General features: G+C 41.0%; 1 long non-coding RNA gene across 1 annotated transcript in view; it reads left to right on the top strand.

Moving 5' to 3' along the window:
* The window catches only part of LOC115292855, a 55,715-nt gene extending 35,987 nt beyond the window's left edge, over positions 1–19,728 (top strand). Inside the window, exons 3-4 of the long non-coding RNA XR_003909176.1 lie at positions 17,783–17,922; positions 19,641–19,728. This is a non-coding gene — a long non-coding RNA (uncharacterized LOC115292855). The remainder of the gene's footprint in view (positions 1–17,782; positions 17,923–19,640) is intronic.
* Positions 19,729–20,569: the final 841 nt, after the last annotated feature.

The raw sequence follows: 20,569 nt of genomic DNA, 5'->3' as shown, positions 1-20,569 counted from the left end.
GTTGAAATCACCATGTGGAACTCCAAAACCCAATAGGTGGCTTCTTATTTGAAACCCTCATTCCTCCAGTGTCTGAGAGGGCTGGAGGCTGATGGCAATGAATGAGCCCCTCCCTGGGAATTGCCCTCACCAGTTTCATCCATGACCACACCTCCGGCCCTGGGCCAGCCTGCACCCAAGAACTAGTGGATAGGGGCATACAAATTATCTGTCCCTCCTCCCTCAGTTCGGGGCAACTCAGAAGGGCCATTCCAGCTCCAGAGCTCCCCATTGGCAGCTGGGGCCTTTGTGGTGTGGGCTTTGTGTCCAACTTCACCCTCTGCCCAGTCCTGTTTCTGTCCCTCTCAGTAATCAATCCTAAGGGCATCTCCCCCCTCCTCCACCCCCCATCCAATTTTTCATCTTCCAAAGTCCACCTCAGTGTTTCCTGGGTAATCCAACCTGAGACCAGCCGACCCATGGGAAGAGGTGGGGTCACACTGATGGTAGGCCATTCAGATAAGATCCAGGAGCTCCTGCCAAGGAGTTGCCTTGGATTATTTCTGGATTCCAGAAGGGTCAGGTCTTCCTCCCCTGGAACTCCCATAATGCCCTGGAATTGAGCCTCTATTCTTGCAATGGAAATGACCATGTCTGGGAGGTCTGAGGAGGAGCCCATGGAAGTTCAGAGGAGACGTGAATGATCTGAATGCAAGGGGTAAGAAAGATGTCTAACTGTGCGAGTATTGCATCCAATACCCGGCAGCAGTATAATGTAATAAGCTGTAGACACGAAGTACACATGTAATAAATACTTAACGGTGCATAAAGAACCAGAAACAAATATCTAAAGATCAAAACTGAAGTCTAAGTAAAGGAAAATGAATGGTTTTCTCCTACTGAAGTCATAAATTAGCATTTGCATTTTAGCCGTAAAGTGTACAACACACTCAAACTATAATCTCAGCATTTAAAATTGGGTGTATTGGCCTCAAATAATATTCAAGAGGTGTTCTGGTGATTGAAGTCCTTAAAAGACCCACACGTTGATCCCATTTGACAGTTGTGAAGGCAGAGCTCCAGAGAAAAAGAAAATAGTTAAACAAGATTGGCTTCTCAGGAATGGCCCAACTGCAACTGTCTACCAGTTGGCTGTGTTTGTTATCTCAGCAGTTTGGGGACACAGCAGGGCTTCTTGTTATCCCCCTCACCAAAACAACTAAAACCTGAAAAAGATATATAAGACACAGCTCTTGAAACATTGGACATTGAATCACAAAGGACAATAATCCCCGAAAGATGGAAAATAATTAAGACGAGCCCTACAATTGCTCTAGATTTCCACCTAAAGAAAATATTTAGGCCATGGTACAGGGACAGGAACTCCAAGCAGAGTCCCGTGGTCTCCCTGAGTTGAGGAGACTGAGAATTTAGCGAGGTGAGGACAGCTACACTCCAGAGAACAGACAATCTGAGAAGAGAGCTCTGTACAGGGAGAGAATTTCAGCGATCTCACAGGGTCCCTCTCAGGCATTCAGCTGAGGACTAACCACGGCACATGTGTCAAGAGATTAAGAGGAAGTAGTGCCCAGTAGCCGGGAAAAATTAACTCTATGTGAAACACAGCTCTGATCTCTAGCAAAGCTCAAAAGCCAGACTCAGAAGGAGAAACTGGTTCTTAAATAACTTAACCATGTCTCAGAACAAAGCTCAGCAATACAGAAATACAAAAATATCCAGCACCCAACAAGATAATATTCACAATGGCTGGCATCAAATTAAAAACTACCAGGCACACAAAGAAGCAGAAAATGCAACCCATCTGGGTCCGTTGAAACTGACCCAGAATGACACAGATGATAGAATTAGTGACAAGGACATTAAAACAGAATCTATAGCTATATTCCAGATATTCAAGAAGCTAGAGGAAAGACTGGACATGGTAAACTGGGGCATGGAAGGTATTTTTAAAAAACCCAAACTTCTAGAAATGAAATACAGGGGACTGAGGCATGAGATCTACACTAAGAATCCTCAAAAGTCTTTGCTCTCTTCCCAGAGAAATTAAAAGCTCAGCCATTGTTCCACTCGCTAACCCTTCCATCCTTGAGGAGAGACCTATAGGACTGCCATCCGGGGCCCTGGTCAGCAAAGGGGACCCTTCTGGCTTCCTATAAAGGTTGCTGTCTAGGACTGTATGAAGCGAGACCAGCTGCCACAAAGGGGCAGCAGCTCTCTTCCCATAAAGCAACTGGTGCCAAGCAGAGCAAGGGATGAGAGGCCAGGGGACATGAGTTCCCATCCCCTCCGCCCCCAAAACAGCTGTGTGTCTTCAGGCAAGCTAGTTACGCTGAACCCCAGTTTTTTAATCTGTAAAATAAGAATGACAATGGTGATGATGATAATATTCGCTTTGTAAGACTGTTAAGGCAATTCAGTTGCCTTAAATGCATCTAAAAGTTCTTTGTAATGTCCACATACTTGTAATTGCTTTTGCATACCACAAAAGCCAGGAGATAAGTATCAGCATCTGTGGGTATGTCACATGTTCTTCCTCAACCCCCAACCCTACCCCCAGGAATCTCTTAATCATCTTTATCTTTTTATTGCCTTGCCTCTGACATTCCTTGGGGCTTCTTAGTCCATAGTAAATAAGATAACAGTAAGACATTATTTGAACAACTAAGAACGGGAGAGAGATTTTAAAAGCTTGCTATTCTAGTTCCCCATGTTGTAGAACAAGCCACTCCAAGCCTTATGGTGTAAAACAACAACCCTTTTATCACGCTCCCCAGTTCTGTGGGTAGGATTTGGATGCCACTTGGTGGGAATGTCTCGTGCGGTTCCACTCTGTCCGGGGCCCAGCTGAGCAGATTGGAACTGCTGTCAGGTTACTACCATGTGAAGGCTTCTTCTCTCACATATCTGCCCCTGATCTGGAATGACTTGAAAGCTGGGCCCTGCTGAGACAGTTGTCCAGAGCATCTTCTCATGGCCTTTCTGTGGACGTGGGCTAGTCATAGCATGTCTGGGTTCCAAGAAGGATCATCCAGAGAGAGCGTCTAGAGAGGAAATGGTGTACAAGAACCGGGTGAAAGGCATGGCCTTTAGATACCAGTCTTGATAGTCTACCCATGGCGGAAGCACTTACAAACCCACCCGGTCCAAGGGGAGGGGCCGTAGACTCCCTCTCAGTGGGAAAAGCAGCAAAATATTTGGGGGTATATTTTTAAAGTGCCAAGTTTGATGTCTAAATTCTGCAGAGCAGAAGTAACATTGGGGCTTATCCAAGTTTCCAGAACAAATGATGGTCAATGGCGCCATCTTTCCTTGGATTCATCTTGCCCAAGAAAACCTTCTCTTCAATCTCTCTGTCCTCTCGGAATCATCACATACATCAGTCACTCCGCACTGTCACTGAAGATTGCAAATGCAGTGTGGAGGCTACCATGGAAATTCAGCCTGGTTTGCTAGAAGCATAAAATTCAAACCCTCCTAAAAATTATTAACATGATAGAACCGATTTCCATGTTGCCCTCTGAGCTTAATTCAAATGACCTTAGGATGAAACAAACAAGCAAACATAGAACGAAAGAAAAAAAAAAAGTATTTTCCTGAAGCAAAATTTAAATCTCAGAAAATTTTAACTGACAATATGTTTGTATGAGAATCCCTAGGCCTCAGGGGTTACTCCAAAGAAAGTCAAAGCTAATAAAAGCATGTGTTGTAAGTGACAGAAGTAGAAACAAGTCTGTTTCTGCAGGTATGAGATCTGATATTTTTCAAGTTTTATGGAACACAATGACCAGCCTGGTCTGAATCAGAAGGACCTGAGTTCAATATTTATTGTAGCATAGATGGGATGTGTTAGGATGGAAAGGGTCTAAAAAAGTTAGCCCAAGAGCTTGAGGAAAACTGCCGTCAGAAACATGCCCAAGTCACCACGGAAAGTTGAGCTCGGGCACCCTGAAGGAGCGAGCTCTCGTAAGCTGGAACGCCAGCATCCAGAAGCCCCGGTCCTCGGTTCGGGTTGAACAAAAACATAGTCTTTGATTTCGAGAGAAAAGCAGAATCACCAAAAGTGATATCCCTTATAAAAAGAAAAGACGTGATGCCAGCCACCAGCACGGTGGGAGATGTGGCCACACAGCTGCCTCCTTTAGCAAAGAAGAATTAGTAACACCGATTCTGATTTTTTAAAATTTTGTTTAATGTTTATCTATTTGTGAGTGAGAGAGAGAGAGAGACAGCATGAGTGAGGAAGGGGCAGAGAGAAAGGGAGACACAGAGTCCAGAGGAGGCTCTAGGCTCTGAACTGTCAGCGCAGAGCCCGACACCAGGGTCACACCCATGAACCTCGAGATCATGACCTGAGCTAAAGTAGGACGCTCAACCCACCGAGTCATACAGGTGCCCCATCAATTTCTTATTTATACATGATACATGCATGAAGAGCAATGACTTAGGCCATGTGATGGTTGGAAATGAACAAATCTATCCCAATTTGAATTCTAATTCTCTCCTTCTCTAGTGGAGTGACCTTGGACACTTACCTTGTGTCCCTTAGGCTGAAGTATTCTCATCCATAAGACAGGAAAATAATCCTATTAGCTCTCTCAACATTACTGACAATGTATCTAAAATTTTAACATAGTATAACTCATTAAAAAGGTATCCATAAGTCTGTTTTTATCATTTTATTTACTTTCTTATAGTTTATATTAGTTTGATTTTGCAAAGATGAATGCACTTTACAGAAACTTTGAAAATTAGAGAACATACCAGAAAAACAAGTCACCTGTAACCCCGCCACCCAGAGCAAGTGGTGTTAACCCTGTAGGATATTTTGTAGAGTCCTTCCGCAAAGCAATTTCTCTCTCTGAGATCTCACTAAGGGTATAATTTTGCATGCTGTATTTTTCCCTTCTCTTCGTAGAATCAGTATTTTCTATGTAGCTAAAAAATCCTTTCCAAACGTTCCTTTGAATGGTTGTATAGTCTTCCATTATATGTTCGTAGGACTTGCCGAACTGTAAAACAGATTTCTCTAGAATAACGACTAAAAAGGATCCATTCTTTTCTCTGGGAGAGAAGAGACTGGGAATCACGTGCATGTCAGGGGCGATTTGCGCTGCCTGCGTGCTTCGAAGGAGGACAGCAGGACAGGTTGGAGGCATCAAAGGATCACTAACATATACTTCTATGACTGCCCACTTAAGGCATGTGGTGCTAGCCCCTGGTCCAGTTGTCCAGATTTCCCACTGTGCGTTCTTGCAGAGTTCCCTCAAAAACGTCACAGACCTATGACGTTCACAAAGGAATGATTCCCATCCTCTGATTTTCACTTGCCTGTCTCCTATCACGTCTACTTCTGAAAAGTCTTTTTTTAGAAGATAGAAGACAGCATGGTTGTTGTGGCTAAAAGCTGCCTTCTTGCCCATCACAAATAAGGCTATTTTCTTCTCTTTCCGAAGTGTTCTGAGAGATCAGCAGGTAAAATTAAGGGCAGATCTTGATGAATAAATACCGGACATACAGAAATGAAGCTAGAGAGCAGCACAGATATATTTCTGCTCACACAGGGCAGCCGTTGGATGGACCAGCTCTCTGACAAACAGTTTTAAAATCTTTTAATTGTCCATCTTTGTTTTGACCATTCCTGCCTGAACATTTAATGCCCCTTAGAAGAGCCTCCTGGATGTGTGATTAAAGCTTCTTGCGCTCCACTTTGGGGTATGTCTCCTTCCCCAGGCCACCCAGACCAAAGAGAAAATGCCTTGAAATGCAAACAGTCCCTGAATTATGATACCTATTACTTTTTATTAGTAGTAAAAACAAAAAGAAGCAAGGAACAATTCTATTTATGCAGAGCAGTTAGAACATAAATAATAATAAAATGCTGAAACCATAAAACTACTTACACAATATTAATTTAATTCTAATAAAAAGTAGGCTTAGGTATTGCCTTCATGAGAGCAAATGTCATGCAGTTTTTGCTTTCATCCAATATTTATACCCAAAAAACATTTTGGTTTAGGAAATAAAGTAGTGATAAAAAATTACAGTCTTTGAATATTGGGCTTTGACTAGTCCCCTGCTGCCCTTTATTGTATGTTTCAGTAAAATACAGTACATCTTGCTGTTTTATTTCATTGTTTGTGGCCCGTGCAAAATCCTATTGTCCAGCTGCCCAGCGTAAATGAACAACAAATCGGAAGAACCAGAGAGACACTTTAACTGATTAAACTGAGTCTGGAATTCTCCTTTTACTGCGAAATTACCACCTTATTGCAATTATTTTTACACATCGTGATCATTTTTATACATTGTAATTATTTCCGCAAAATTCAGGATGGTGCCAGTCAGAGAGCTTAGGCTCCCACACTCCATCTTCACATCTCAAGCCCAGTGAAGAGTTCAGCTTTCAAATTCTAAAGTTGTGTCTTTCCTCCTAGAAATCATCGAAATCAGCTGATTAGTGGAACTTGAGTAGCCAGGCCTTTTTTTTTTTTTTCTGTTTTCACTCAAGGCTCATAACGACTCTTTTTGTAAAGTTATTTGGCCTAAGGAACTTTGTCATCAATTGAAGCAATATTATTTTGTCACAAACAAAATGAAAGACAAAATAGAATGAAGACACGATTCCCACTGTAGCCATCGAGTGATTTAGAGCTAGATAAATAGGCTATCGTGCACATGAGGAATTGCAGAAAACATTAGAGCAATCAGGTTTGCAGTATAAAAATTAACACATGAAAACACTTTTGCTACCTGTAAGGATCTTTAAGGGTACCTGATAAAACAGAATCCATGCCATCTGAAAATGATAGAAAAATGATGTTTCAACCAAAGTCAGAGATATTTCTTGATCAAGGCCAGGTGTACACAGACAAAACAGAAAAACAGAGCTGCAATGTATGGATTCACGGATTGTGCACTGCACAATTCCTGGGGGGCGCCGTTTACACAGACTGCAATGTAAATGATGTCTTGATTAAATCTTAGTAATTTGGGGCCTTCTATTTAGGAATGTGTAATTGCAAGGAGGTCAGAACAAAACTGACCCTAGATAAAAAACATTGTTGCTGAGTCAAGGTAAATTGAAAGATGTGTATTCAATCCACCATTGATTGGGTATTATGGGCCACAAAAAGAAAAAAAATAAAATTTCTACATTAGAGGAGGCTATCTACAGGTGAATTGCAGGGGAATTTTTAAGGTACATAAGAAAACAATTTTGAGATGCTTCAGGAGCATTTACTACCAACCGACAATTAATGTGCTGTCAAGGTGCTCACATTTCCAGACATACAGGTGGACCTGGCCAGAGTCTCCTCTGCCTGGTTACACTGGAGTAGCCACTTCTTACACTTTAAAGTAATAAAATGGCATTTCTTTTCAAAAAGTATACTCCTCAACTTCATAACCAATTCATCCTCACCCCTTTTCACCTCACGTTTGAAAGAATAAGGTTTAAGGGTATCTCGGCCCTGGATGAGAAAGACTAAGAAGTGGGGGTCCACTCACATATTCACAACTTCATTCTAATTCTAACATACATATTAGAAGAAGGTAAAAATTCAGAGAGCAAACCAATGCGGATGGCAAGTTTTTACTTGTAGGTGCCATCTCTACTGAGTTTGTCAGGGTCTCTTATTAAAACATACGTGTGTGTCTGGTCTTGTCACCTGCTATTTTGGGGCAAATATGAAAAACACCTAAATGATTAAGCCTCAAGTGACATACTTATGTTAATATTTGTGCTGAAGAAGGACTTTTGATTCTTCTCTTTAATGACTTTGGATTCCTTGGACTGAACAAACTTGCCTTGACCTCAGCTGAGACCAACTCTTCAATTAGACATCAGGGTCAACTCAAGACATACCGCATGGCAGGTCCAAGTCTGTCCTCACATACCCTCATCTGGGCTAACTGGTGAGCACATACTTGACACACACAGCTAGGAAAATCCAGTCTCCAGTGTGTGTACACATAAACAGGCATTCGGATATTTGATCCGTCAGCTTGCGTTGAAAGTAAGAATTTCTCTTTCGTGGTAGGGATATGGCCATTATATCTCTTTCTTTAAAAAAAAAAAAAAGGTAAGAATTCCTCTGCAGAAAAAGAAACCCCTCCGCTGGCATATCTATGGCATGGGAAACTGCTGAATTCTCAGAGTGCTGAGGTGCAGACAAATGATTAACACGTCTCCATAAATCACTGCAGATTTAAGATTTAAATACATACTAAAAATGGCAGGGACTCTTGGGTCTTCTATTTATAAAAGTGGTCCTTTTTCTTTTGCTTCTCTTCCACCCCCTCCCCTCTGGATCAAAGAGAGAATTCCAACCCTGCTGCAAAACAATGGTAAATGTTTGCATTGCTGAAATTCACGCTGGTGCCGTAAGTGGATTTAAGGCGGACTGGGCTCTATAAACAAAATAAAAAGATGGCATCCAAATGAAAATATGTAGAAAAGATACTGGGGGGAAAATGCTTCGGAGAAGCAGTCTGGTTAGTTGTAAAATGACTTTAAATTAGGCTTTAAAAAGGATTGCTAAATCTTGACACATATATGAGCAGCTTATTATCATGCAATTGTGCGGTAGTTGCTTGATCTTGTTACTGATTCGTCACATATGAATAAATGATTAATTACCAGAAAGGCTAAAACAGAGTAGAGAGAGAGTACTGAAGCTCACCCTGAAAGAGGGTTTAAACACGTTTATTGCCCTTTAAGTGCATTTCATTAAGGCCAATTAAGGACTTTCATGTCTTATTAGAAAAATGAAGTAGATTTATGAGGTTTTCGTAGGTTGTAAATGCTGGGGCTAGCAGATACAAAACCGAGCAGAAATGGTAGTTAAGAGCTAAGAAAATATATACAAATGCTCCCAGAAAGCAAATATTTAATGGCAGTAAAAAACCGGTTCAACACGAAGGCGATCTTTAAATAAAAGAAAGGGCATAATTTTTATTTCCTATCGTCGACTCACTATAAACTTCAGCATCTGCACATGGGGAACGTTTCTCTCTGCAGTTGGGGAACCTAATTCAGGGTGGGGGAAAAGGTGCGGCTCACCCTAAAATGGCCTGGCGGTCCCTGAGTTCTTTGTCAGAACAAAAATATACACCAATAAAAATGCTCTTTGAATTTCAGGGTGAGAAACACATTCTTGAAAGAAAGAAAGCTCAGAAGTCAGTCCAGCGCCGACATGGTAGTTAATAAACAAACAGCAAGCAAAATTCACGGGCGGTGGTTAGAGCCACGCGCCTAACTTCCCACTTTTCCGGTCCCGTCAGATGGCGTCAGAACATTAGCCCCCACCAAATGGTTATTATACACCCTGGATTTCCTTGATTCGTTTTCCAGGAAAATTACCATGACAGGTTAGCAAGCATTTTCTGTGGCCCTTTGGGAATGATTCTCATCCCCACAACCAATCTAGCCATGGGTTGATCTATTTACTCAACATACAAGCAGTTTCTTTACTCCTACACACACACACACACACACACACACACACACACACAACACTTAATATTTTCTCAGGAGACTGCAGCTTTGTCAAATGCAGGAACGGGCATTTATGAATTTTTGGTAAAATGCACATTTTTACCTTGCACATCATTATGGGAAGCTTCAGCTGTTTATCACATGCCATCTTGGAAAAATAATTTAAAACCATATGAAACTTCTTCAAGAAAATATCAACTGAAGATGTACAGTCACAACTTTTTAAACTCAAATCTCTCCTCCTTTAAAAAAATGAATATTGGCAAGTCAGTAGATTACGTCTTCTTGATTTTTTAAAAAATTCAAGAGAAGCGCCACACAGCACATGAAAGATGTCCAAAACTCACCAACAGCTCTGCAGCACACACATATTACTTTAAAATAAACGCCTCATTTTTGCTTGTTGAAAACCGATTCGCCACCGTAGAAAAGACTGAATATGGAATTTTAGCATTTCTTCAAGAGCACTGGCAAATTTTTCTGCTGAGAACCTTTAAAACGGTATTACTAGAAGACATAACAGAAGGAAATCAGATTAACTGTGCTGTTTTAGAAGAAAAGATGAGAGGTGGTCGATGATACTTACAAAGTGGAACTTGGGAAACTGAAGGCAAAGTCTTATAGGCTCGGGTCCCTCCAACGAATAACAACAAACACGTAGACAGCAAGTAAAATATTAATTTCAATGTCCTTAGTGTAACTCTATTTTGTTCTGTGAATTTGATTTTCCAAACAAAATAATGGCCTGGACAGAGACCTAAAGCAACTAGCCATGTATCTGTTCAGACTCTGCAAAGAATTTTATTGAACCAAAATGTGATGAGCATCTGTCCTTGGTGATTTATTCCAAACAGCAGAGATGTTATAAAATGAACACATTGCATCTCCTGCTATAAAAGAGAAACAAAATGATCTTTTAGTTAATATCCAATCAAACTTCAAGACACCTTATGGAACACAAGGATTTCATGGGATCATTTCATTCCATTGCACCTTTTTCCAGAACACTAAAATGGGATTAACTTAAGAATTTCTAAAATGCAGAGCTAAATGCGTGTAACTGGTTGAGGTTGTATTCTGTTTTTTGGTGGATTTTTTTCCAGATCAACAGATGCCACTTAATTTTTATTTTTATTTTGACAACCCGAAATGTAGGCCCAGGCTAGGGTGCTAATTACCAATAAGTTCTTATTAAAGAACCAAGAGTGCTTTTTCAGAAAGTTCAATACCAATTTGGGCCTCGGGGTCCCTGAGTTACAAATAGAAGTGGATTCTTTTCAAGTTCAGGATTGGATACATTTTGTCAGGCACAATAGACTATTTCAGAGAGAAATGCTGCTAAAAAGGAAAGAGAAAAAAAGAGTTTGGGTTTAAAAGCCTCCAAAGATTTCTAGCATGGTAAGTGTATTCCACAAAAGGATTTTCAGATGGCTTTGGTACACATGAACCCTGAACAGATTAGTACCCATAGCATAGGCACAGGGACATTGAAAATGACAACTTCCACCCCCAAATAGTTTCACAATAATGCAGTCAGAGATCGTCAAATAAAAACAATACAGGCCTTATCTAATCTATTCAATTTATTGTATAGTTCATTAAAATTAGGGGATTAAAGTTTCACATGATGAAAAGGTAATTTTTTGCTGATACCCAGCTCAGCAAACAAAGTCTCAAACTATTAGAGTCTAGAACAAAATGAGATTTTAATTTTAGGAAAAGAGAATGGTTTGTATTGAATCATAGAACGAAATCTGCCAACACGAAGAGCAGGGAAGAGATAAGGGAGGGTTTTGCAAAGCCAAGCATAGCTGGACAATCTCAAACCCAACGTGGACTGATACTCTCTGAATTTTCTAGGTGGGCTGTCTGTAAATCTCCGTTGTTAATAAACAAGCTGCCAAGCCTTCCCCTTTTCCCTGAGGCTGCTCAAATTCTAATGAAATTCTACAGAGTTCCACTGGGCATGCTTGGCATACATTTGTACCTAGATCAGGAGAAGCTTCGAGGTGCCATCTTGGAGTAAATAGTTTTGAAATGGAGGGGTGACTTTAACAAAACAGTCTTAAATCTGATTGGTGCTTGTAAAATTCAGACTGGCTTTGCAAAAAACTCTAGCCCCATTTTATGGCAACTAGAAGTATTTCGAGGTAAAGATCTGTAGGCTGAGAGCAGAGGTCACAAACTACCAGCTTAAGACTACATTTCAACCATACGTATGTTTGGAGGGGTGGGGGACAAACAGTATTTGTTTGTTTTTAAGTTTATATATTTATTTTGAGAGAGAGAGCATGAGCAGGGGAGAGGCAGAGAGAGAGGGAGAGAGAGAATCCCAAGCGGGCTCCACACTGTCAGCCCAGAGCCTGAGGTGAGGCTCAAACTCACCAACCATGAGATCATGACCTGAGCCGAAACGGAGTCTGCCGTTTAACCAAGTGCCCCAACTCAGTGTTTTTAAAATTGGTAAGCCAACATCTAAACATCAAGAGATGTGATGTGGTCTCCGGGATCTTTTGAAAAATTAGAACATCTAAACCATTGGGCTCCAATTCCCCATGGCAAAGGTCAGCAGCAATAGTGTGTGTTCTTTCTCTAGCAACCCCCCACCCCTCCAGTTCCTGTTATCTTATTACTGCCTGCTCCTCACATATGTCTAGCCTTTGAGTTTGGAGGGCAGACTCCTACCTCTGATGCTTATCTCCATATTTCTTGAAATCCTTATAAATCTTACAATTAGCTATTAACCAGAAAAAACGAGAGATGCCTTATTTAAGGACTGTGACTTACTTAAAAGAATACACGTAGCATGCTGAGCACTGGGTGATGTATAGAATAGTAGAACCACTATATTATACACCTGAAATGAATGGAACACTGTGTATTAACTATACTAGAATTAAAATTAAAAATTTAATTTAAAAAGTTGATTACAAAAATAAAATTCTGGATATCGTTTCAAAAAATGTTTAATGTTTATTTATTTTTGAGAGAGAGAGAGAAAGAGGGGGAGGGGAAGAGAGAGAGAGAGAGAGAGGGAGACACAGAATCCAAAGCAGGCTCCAGGCTCTGAGCTGTCAGCACAGAGCCCAACACAGCTCTCCAACTCATGAGCCGTGAGATCATGACCTGAGCCGAAGTCAGACCTTCAACCAACTGAGCCACCCAGGCGCCCCATAAAATTCTGGATGTTAACTCATATTATTAATCCCTTATAGCAGAAATCAACAAACTGTGGCCCATGCCTGGGTCAAATCCTACCACCAAACAGTTTTACTGGAATACAGCTACATTCATTTGTTTGCATATTTTCTACAGCTGCTTTACACTACAATTCTGAGAGACCACACATATAACCTGCAAAGCCTAAATATTTACTATATGGCCTTTTATAGAGAAAGTATACCAACTCCCACTTCTTTCTATGATAGAGATGGGCTTCAATTTCTAAAGCCTACAAATGGCACTAAGCTTCACTTAATGACTACTGCTCCTTCCCAATGCACTTTACATCTGCTAAGATCACCTACCTCAATCTGGAGTGCCAGGGTGGTTCAGTTGGTTAAGCATCCAACTTCAGCTCAGGTCATGATCTTACAGCTCATAAGTTCAAGCCCCATATTGGGCTATGTGCTGACAGCACAGAATCTACTTGGGAATCTCTCTCTCCCTCTCTCTCTGACCCTCCCCTGCTTGCTCTCTCTCTCTCAAAATAAATAATAAACTTTAAATAATAAATAATAGTTTGTTTTCTAGGTTAGCATGGCCACTGTTCCAAATTTGGAAAGTGTTGTTTTAAAAGACTTATTTCCTCAGTACCCATATACCTAAGACTTCAAATCGCCTTTGTTGGCCCCCTCCAGAGATGTCAATTTTGATAGTAAATTTTACTTTCTAAAATAATACATTTAGGGGAATAAACCTGAAGTCCACCATGCCCACTGCTTCATTTAGCGAACATTTAGCTCTCACATGCTCTGTCTGGCCTCATGTTATATGTAGCTCTGAGGGTCTCAAGAACACATGTCATTCTGCCTCATTAATAGCAGGTAACTCAAGGGGCACTTGGGTGGCTCAGTTGGTTAAGCTTCCAACGTCAGCTCGGGCCATGATCTCATAGTTCATGAGTTCAAGCCCCACATCAGGCTCTGTGCTGACAGCTCAGAGCCTGGAGCCTACTTCAGATTCTATGCCTCCCTCTCTCTCTGCCCCTACCCCACTCATGTTCTCTCTCTCTCTCTCAAAAATATAAACATAAAAAAATCTTTAAAATAAATTAAAAATTAAAAAAGCAGGTAAGTCAATAAACACAAGGGTTAAGGAATGAGATAATAGTGACATAGGTCTATAGATTGACAGGTGGTATTCTTCCTGCTCCAACCCGCAAAAATCTTAACACAAAACAACATCTCTTTTGGTCTTACTCCATGACATACATGGTGCCATGAATTTGCAATCTAACATTCACAACAATGCCATGAGATAAATACTGTCATCCTCCCATTTTATAGAGCAGCAAACTGAGGCTTAAAGAGGTTTACAGGGGGCACCTGAGGGGCTCAGTTGGTTAAGTGTCATGATCTCAGCTCAGGTCATGATCTCACAGCTCATGAGACTGAGCCCTACATAGGGCTCTGCACTGACAGAAAGGAGCCTGCTTGAGATTCTCTCTCTCTCCTCTCTCTCTTCCCCTCCCCCACTCACACATACATGCTCCCTCACTCTTTCTCTCTCAAAGTAAAATATATAAACATAAAACAAAAGAGGTTGAGGAATTTACTTAAGGTCATGAAGCTAATAAAGAATGGAACTGAGACTAGAACTCAAGTCTGTCTGACATAAAGACCTCAATTCCCATGAGATATCACAAAGCTGGAAAGGTTGCCATTGGGACAAGCTTCTTTTCCAGCTGTACAAGTCCAGCAGTAAATCATTACCCTATAGGATCACAGTTTTCAGTTTTCAGTCAAAGGTTGCTCAAATTCCCAAAAGGTCGTTTAGATACTGTGCTGTGTAAAGCGAAACACCTTCTATTTAGCTGTAACTCATCCTTCCCTTTGAATGGTATCTATAATTCCAGTGAACAAGAGTCAGTCAGAAGCAGGGCAGATACCTAAAGATTCTGGAACAAATGTCAGATGCCTCTCAGATCTACAAAGATATTCTAGAGATGAGTGTTCCTGAAGTGTGTCTGTGTATATTTAGCTTCCCTTGTAGTTGGTGAACTTCTGAAGTGGATTTACATTTCTTAGGTAAGCTTGAGATTTCCTCTTTTCAGGGCACTATTCATGAGCTCCATTCAGGAACAGTCAGACTTATTGGCTGATCCTTTTACTGCCACCTACCGCCACCCCCTCACCAGCAAAACATGATCCAATATTCCTAACCCAGTGGGAGCCCAATTCAATGTCTATTTGCTGATAAATACCATAAATATACTACCTCCTATAACCTGGAGAACCCATCTCCCTTTTGTCAAGTCAAAAGTCCCAGGAGAAGGAAAAGAAATCATCTCTGACAGTCAAGGACAATGGCGCGGGTAGAGAAGGAAGTCAAAGGAACTGAAAAAGAATGAAGAGGCTTCAGGAATTTCTCAAGTTCCTGAGTTTGAAAAGGGGTTGTTTTTGTTTTCTCTTTACCAACATTCAGAACCTTTCCTATCACTAAGAAGAAAAGAAAGGTTTGCGTCTAAAATATAAGCTTTTGTATTTTATTTTACATCTTTCTACCAAAGAAGAATGTTCCATTCCACAAGATTTCTTGCTAACGACAGCCAGTAATTTGAGAGAAAACCGCCTTTTTAGTGGCGAAGGCACATCGTCTGAGCAGGCACCTGGGGAGGAATGTGTCATAAAGGCACATTCCTCATAATCAAGGATAATTCAAAAGGGAAACAGTGACCGAACATCCATGGGAGCCAACAGAAGCCTAATCCTGAGCCCAGCTCTGCAGACGGGGACACAGGCTGCTGCAAAGCCAGGGCAGATGCCAGGGAAGGGACCAGCCGCAAACTGAACAGAAGTCCAGTCCAGAGCTTGGCATCTGGGTTCTTCAGCTGCCAGCCTTGCCTCGTGAGTAGCCACAATGTCTGGCTCCGGTGCCGAAAACAACAGAGGCTGAGGCTAAAGAGGTCCATGCTCTGTCCTGCCAGCAACAGGATGAGGCGGTGCCAAGAGAAGGCTGCAGTGCCACATGGGTGCCAATGTGCCTTGGAACGGCTTTTATATTTTCTAAAGGGACAACAGAATTCCTGCAAAAAGAAAAGACCAGACCCAACACTCAGAACCATTTCTCCCATTTTCCTTTTTCAAATAAAAAAAAAAATGCTCTTCCTGTCCACAGTCCATTTTTTTCACAAGACTGATGTGGCCAGGTCCCTTTCTACGTCTCTCCTACATCCCACAGCACATCAGAACAAAGCCGACACTGTGTTTCACACAGGTTACTAAACGTCTAGGTTTGATTTCCCCATTATTATTTGCCTTTATCTAGTTTCCAGAAGAAATTATCAATAGAATGGGGGGGGGAGGTGCGTGTAGAACCTACTGGGGCAGCCTGAGATACCATCTTGGTTATGAGTTGAGCAAGCCATTCTGATCCTGGGGATTTGTAGGAGGCTTTCAAAGATCCAGTGATTTTTTTTGTAAGGAAGTTTTCTGTGATTGTTCAACTAGAAATACTATAAGGAAACAGGAGCAGTGAAATGTCAGAAGATGTGAAATACGCCACCTGGACTCCATGATTTCTTGAAACATTAGAAATCAGAAAAAGGTGGGGGGGAACCCTTTGTCCATTCATGTTAGACGTCCATTCTAAGAAAATAAAGAAGCCAATGGAGGACTCGAAGACCTTTACTGTCCCACCCAAATGAGTGCTCAGACTTGTCAACCTGAAAAACTCAGTACAAAATATGTTTGGTAAAAAAATGCAAAATCTTTGTCATCAGAGGGAAGATGTTGATTTTGTCACTTCATTCCAGGCCTCACAGAAGATGAGTGAATTTGAGAGTATAATAAGCAAGAATTTTCATATAAAAATCAAGGACATTTTTATTTACTGGTGGGGATGTTACCAGGCTCTCATTTTCCTTTTTAAACATCTAGTCTAATAGATACTAAGGTCAAACATTAAAGCTTCTTAACTATTCTTACATGGTCTCTTGTATATTCATGTTTCTTTGGTGGAATAGCTGAATGATTGATAAAAGACATAGGACCAGGCCCTCAACATCCTAAAATGCAACTCTTACAAAATTCTTGAGAGAAACAAAGCTCTTCAAGGTCACTGTGAATATCTCACTATTCTCTACCTTGGACCAAATGGCATATTCCTCTCGGTTCTCTCTTTTTACTCTTCCCTTCCCATTAATGATCCTTGTGCATGATGGAAAGATTATTTCTCTTTCTCAGGCTGACTTTCCCCTCCCACCATCTGTTCAAGGCTCAGTGTAAGTAAGTTATGAAACTTTTTCGGAGACCTTTTTTGTCCCTCTGGTTCCCCCGTCATCATGGTCTCCGCAACAAAGCTCAGCATCTGCTTATATTGCCTCGTAATTTAGTCGTTCTCTTGTAGGGGTTATTTATACAATGGTGGTCTACAGGGAGGAAGGGGTCATGATTTCCAGTTTCCTTTTATCTTCCAAAACATCTGGCCCAGGGCTGGGCCCTTGATAACAAGGAAATTTTGATAACTTGAAATTTTAAGAAAGATCACTTGCTTTTCAAATTGAACTTTATCTCTAGATGGATTTTTATCTCTATAGAGAGCATGAAAATTAAAGCTTTTGACAAGACAAGCTTTACAACTCTGTCACAAATGAATACTTTATGGGAATTAATATCATGTATGGGGTGCTGACTATGGATACAGAAGGCTGGTGTTCAAAGTAGAGTCACCTGCACTGTGCTTTAGAGGCCAGGATCACAATTACAACTGCTTATGACTTGGTCTCGCCTACTTACTATGAAACAAGGCTACGAGCACCTCAGGGATTGGCTATCAGCAGAGTCTCTAGAATCCTGCCAAATAGTATTCCATCGCCCATTTAAACAGGATTTCTCTTTGGTTAATGGCACCAAAGTCCCTCTAAACAGCATCTTTGAAGGAACGTGCCTCAAGATGTTTCTCATGAGGCATTCTCAGAGCCGTAGTTCACCTGAAAGTTTTACTTTACTCTTCAGGGGGAAAAAAGAAATCAAGAAAATCAAGAGTAAATGCTAATTTAATGCCTGCGTTGTCTGAGGACTGTTCCTCTTCAATGTTTAAGAAGTTTTTATTTTATTTTAATAGTAGCATCACATTAAAAGCCAACCCCAGTCTGCATAATTAATGGGTACCGAGTAGAACAAAGAGAACAAAGAGGAGCCAATGAAAATTGTTTGAAGCACTTTCAGCAATATCAACAGAAAGGAGATTTATTCATAGAAGATGTGAGTATCAATGTCATTTTATGTCAGATGTCAACATGTCAAAAATAATTGTGTTTTGTTGCAATAATAAAATAAAATCCCTTCTTTTATTTTCTTTCTTCATAAATGCACATACCACATAAAGCAAGCACTTTCCCACTGTGTCTTTCTGCTCTGAAACAATATTTACTCTCCTGGTATAATTTGGGTACCTGGTGGTACAAAAGATGTTAGAGGCCGTTTGGCTTTTAGCTGTCCGTCCATGGGAAAACGTAGCCAGGTACTAGGCTGTGAAGAGACTCCTAAGCGGGCTTGTCTCTTTCTTCTTTTCCTACTCCAGCTACCCTCTAACCCTGACCCAGCACTCCACAGGAGAGGCACCTGTTTTACAGCAATTGAAGAGAAGCTCCTCTTTAAAAAGTATAGTCTAGGGGCGTCTGGGTGGCTCAGTTGGTTAAGCCTCCAACTTTGGCTCAGGTCATGATCTCACGGTTCATGGGTTCGAGCCCCGTGTCGGGCTCTGTGCTGGCAGCTAGCTCAGAGCCTGGAGCCTGCTTCAGATTCTGTATCTCCCTCTCTCTCTGACCCTCCTCTGCTCACACTGTCTCTCTCTGTCTCTCAAAAATAAATAAAAACCATAAAAAAATTACAACAAAAAGTATAGTCTACTAACATGCTTCGTCATAGCCACTCGTAATTTTATGGATCCTTTTGTTCCTTGATAAGATATTTGTTTGAAGTGGAGTTAGGCTCAGCCAAAATGGCAACTGAGAGGATCAGTTCAGGGGAATCTACCAAATTCAACCGACACAGGACGTGCGTATCCTGTTCCTAGGATCCTTCTTCTCCTCACTGATCATCCCAGTCTTTTGCAAGGGCCTTTTTAGTGAATGAAAATGCAACTCATATACGTACTTTCACCAAGAAACAAAACAGGGCTTTAACAAAGAAAAAGTTTGCTGGCTTTTCAGCTTGGCCCAGTGTGGATTTTCGCTCGCTGTGTATCACGGGAAATAAAGCTTTAGGCAAGACAAGGATACTCACACCTCTGCCAAAAATTAATATATTTTTTAACGGTAAATTAACACCAAAAGTTTTATACATATTAGTGATGGTCTGACCTCCAACTGTTCACAGTCATGTCCAATCCATACACACAGAAGGAGAAAATCTGTCTGCGATGAATGTTCAATTTGTTCAATCCCCTGGCATGTCTTTTCGGCTGCTAATGGTGCTTTGTGAACAGATGATGACTTTAGTGGGAAAGGAAAACCAACAGGGATAAACTACTTTAAATTTTTTGAGGTGGTAATTTGTAATTTAGGTATGCCTAAGCCATTATGTTCCCTAGAATACATAGATGTATGTGTAATTTTAAAGCCACAGCTCACTCCCAGGAATTGAGAATTTTAAAAACAAAATCTTCTGTTGTTTGAAACAAACACTGTGTCTGCCATGTTAGAGGCTGAATCTTCCAACTCAAATGAACGAACATTTACTGAATACCTATAATACGCCAGTTTTTTGGCAGGGGGAGAGGGGAAGGGAAGCGGGTTGGTGGCAAGAAGTTACAAAAGTGACATGGTTAGTTCAGTTGAGAGCCCAGAGGTATGGGACCAAACCCAGTTCCATGCACAAAGACTATCCTGCAATTAGGAACTGTCCTAAGTGCAAGTCTAGGACAAGTAACCAGTAAGAAGATGGCCATTCCATCAACTTTCTATATGTTCTTTCTCTAGGAAATTCTTTTTATTGCAACAGAAACAACAAAGAGGTCTCAGATGGGGAAGATGGAAGCCTGAAGTCACTACCAGCCCTATAGCATGGGAGACCCAGCAGTGGCAAAAAAAAAAAAAAGGAAAAAAAAAAGAAAAGACAATTAACTTCTCCAAGGAGACTTAAAACAACACAAAGCCAGCTTTAAAGATTCCCATTTCAGTCCTATAAAATCTCAACTTACACATTATTTGGTGTTGGGAATTATTGGGGATTTCTCCTCTGAATAGATGTTTTGTTATTACAAAATGTATCCATCAGGGAACTATTTCAATAATTGCCATTTTAATTTCACATTTATGGAAATTTCAAAAGTTATACGTCTATAGGAGTTTTTCTTTTAAGTCCAGTAACCACACATTTGACTCTAGGACTTCACCCTCCTGCTCCTTTCCTAGCTCAATGGGTGGTGGCTTCTTCTATCTCCTTTACTGCCACCTCCTTCTCCCCCTGACTGCTATTGTCAGAGTCACCCAGTGGTTGGGCCTTGGGCCTCTTCTTTTCTCTACTTACACTCTTTATCTGGCTTTTAAAATACCACCTCCATGCTAATTACATCTTAATTTCTAATCTCTCCAGACTCCTGCCCTGAGCTCCAACTGCCTTCTTCATATTATTGCTTGTTGTCTAAATTCAACACATTCAAAACTCCTGTTCTGGTCTCCCAAAACCTACTACACATAAGATCTTTGTATCACGTGGTTACAATTCCATCCTTCCATTGTTGATATCATCCTACTGTGTTAGCAAATCCTGTTGACTGAAGCTTCAAAGTATTTCTAGAATATAACCACTACTTACCACCTCTGCCACCCCCACCTAGACAAAGCCACCATCATCTCTTGCCTGGATGACTATAATGTCTCTTCCTAGGTCTCCCTGCTTCTAGCTT

This window comes from Suricata suricatta, chromosome 5 (assembly GCF_006229205.1).
Source record: "Suricata suricatta isolate VVHF042 chromosome 5, meerkat_22Aug2017_6uvM2_HiC, whole genome shotgun sequence".
In the NCBI taxonomy this organism is placed as follows: domain Eukaryota; kingdom Metazoa; phylum Chordata; class Mammalia; order Carnivora; family Herpestidae; genus Suricata; species Suricata suricatta.
Note: the sequence above shows the minus strand (reverse complement) of the source record. Positions and strands in the feature narration are given on the sequence as shown.